At 56.0% G+C, this 2,194-nt stretch overlaps 1 non-coding gene across 1 annotated transcript; it reads right to left on the bottom strand.

Moving 5' to 3' along the window:
- Positions 1-1,257: 1,257 nt before the first annotated feature.
- trnae-cuc (transfer RNA glutamic acid (anticodon CUC)) lies at positions 1,258-1,329 on the bottom strand. Its single transcript has one exon. It is a non-coding gene; the product is annotated as a tRNA-Glu (tRNA).
- Positions 1,330-2,194: the final 865 nt, after the last annotated feature.

The following is a 2,194-nucleotide window of genomic DNA, read 5'->3' as shown; positions in this document are numbered from 1 at the left end:
TCACACCGAGGTGACCTGTCTCCAGCTGTATGACCCTGACAGACACACTGATTCCAGGCGAGAGACTCACACCGAGGTGACCTGTCTCCAGCTGTATGACCCTGACAGACACACTGATTCCAGGCGAGAGACTCACACTGAGGTGACCTGTCTCCAGCTGTATGACCCTGACAGACACACTGATTCCAGGTGAGAGACTCACACTGAGGTGACCTGTCTCCAGCTGAATGACCCTGACAGACACACTGATTCCAGGTGAGAGACTCACACTGAGGTGACCTGTCTCCAGCTGTATGACCCTGACAGACACTGATTCCAGGTGAGAGACTCACACTGAGGTGACCTGTCTCCAGCTGTATGACCCTGACAGACACACTGATTCCTCACCCTCACTGCTGGGCAGACACAGCGTCACTCGGGCTCAAGCACCCCCCCCCACGTCCCCTAGCGTTAACCCACAGTGGACACTCCATCTGGCTCCAGTCTGGTGCAGTGTCGTCCCCTAGCGTTAACCCACAGTGGACACTCCATCTGGCTCCAGTCTGGTGCAGTGTCGTCCCCTAGCTTTAACCCACAGTGGACACTCCATCTGGCTCCAGTCTGGTGCAGTGTCGTCCCCTAGCGTTAACCCACAGCGGAAACTCCATCTGGCTCCAGTCTGGTGCAGTGTCGTCCCCTAGCGTTAACCCACAGTGGACACTCCATCTGGCTCCAGTCTGGTGCAGTGTCGTCCCCTAGCGTTAACCCACAGTGGAAACTCCATCTGGCTCCAGTCTGGTGCAGTGTCGTCCCCTAGCGTTAACCCACAGTGGACACTCCATCTGGCTCCAGTCTGGTGCAGTGTCGTCCCCTAGCGTTAACCCACAGTGGACACTCCATCTGGCTCCAGTCTGGTGTCGTTGTTATCATTATTATTATCCATGTTATCAACATTATCATTATCAACATTATCTGGTGATAATGTTGATAATGTTGCTATATTGGCCCTATACAATTTCTTGCATTAGGAATGTGTCTTTTCACAGACCCCAGCTTGCTCTCCATGAGACACACAGACAGGGAGGGAAGCTGGGGGTCAGAGTGCAGGGTCAGACATTGGACAGCGCCCCTGGAGCAGTTGGGGTGAAGGGCCTTGCTCAGGGGCCCAACGGAGTAGGATTTCTCTGCTGGCTGCGGGATTTGAACCAGCAACCTTCCAGCCACAAGAGCAGATCCTCAGCCACAGAGCCACCGCTCCGCCCCAGAAGAATATTGACATTCCCTGACCGGGAATCGAACCCGGGCCGCGGCGGTGAGAGCGCTGAATCCTGACCACTAGACCACCAGGGACACTACAGCGACACTTGACCGCGCAGCTGAAAGATCACTCCCTGTAGTGCGACAAGCTTGCAAAGCCCCATGAACACCTTTTCTATTTCTTGTCTCCCCGCAGGAATCACGTTATTATGAGCGACATCACCGTGGCCCCCTCCAGCAGTGACCTGGACCAAGTCGTGCTCGATTCGGCGAACGAGTACGTGGTGTGCTTTGCGTTTACATCCTCTGAGGCAAAGGGAGCAATACCTAAACATCTTGGAAAGCTACCTGACCTCCTCCGAACGAGGGACGGGTGAAGAGGTAGCTCCTGATCTCGAGCCAGAGGGAAGACGGGGAAAATGGTTCAGGTCGGAGGAAGTCACAGCCCTGACACGGGAGAACATCAGACTATTCCTAGACTTCAAGAGAGAACAAAGGCAGACCGAACGTGAAGTTCTGTGTGTCGTCAATCTACGACGAGGTCCACATCGGATCTTCCGTTTAACTCTTCGGAAGGGGGGCTCTGGCCAGCAAGCACTTCGAGCTGCCTTCCCAGCTCGGGGTACCAGCCGTGCTGACAACTCCGCACGACTCCGTCCAGCTGGCGTTCCGCCCGCCGAAGTACGGCGCGGGCGAGATCGCGAGGTATCGGGTTCTGTACCAGAAGCCGGGTGACTCAGCTTGGGGGGAAGTGGACCCCGATGACAACAAGCCAGAGTTCACCGTGTCGGGGCTGGACCTGAACGCTTCGTATCGATTCGGCTGTCGGGCGGTTTGCAAACCCGGAGTCGGCTGTACCAGCGACGCAACTCCATCCTACAAGACGCTTCCTTCAGCCCCCCCCGGAGCTCCTCAGCAGAAATCAACAGGACCAAACTCCATGACGGTCACCTGGGAC

The sequence above is a fragment of the Lepisosteus oculatus genome, chromosome 14, assembly GCF_040954835.1.
Source record: "Lepisosteus oculatus isolate fLepOcu1 chromosome 14, fLepOcu1.hap2, whole genome shotgun sequence".
NCBI classification, from domain to species: Eukaryota; Metazoa; Chordata; class Actinopteri; order Semionotiformes; family Lepisosteidae; genus Lepisosteus; species Lepisosteus oculatus.
This window is presented reverse-complemented; position numbering and strand designations above follow the sequence as displayed.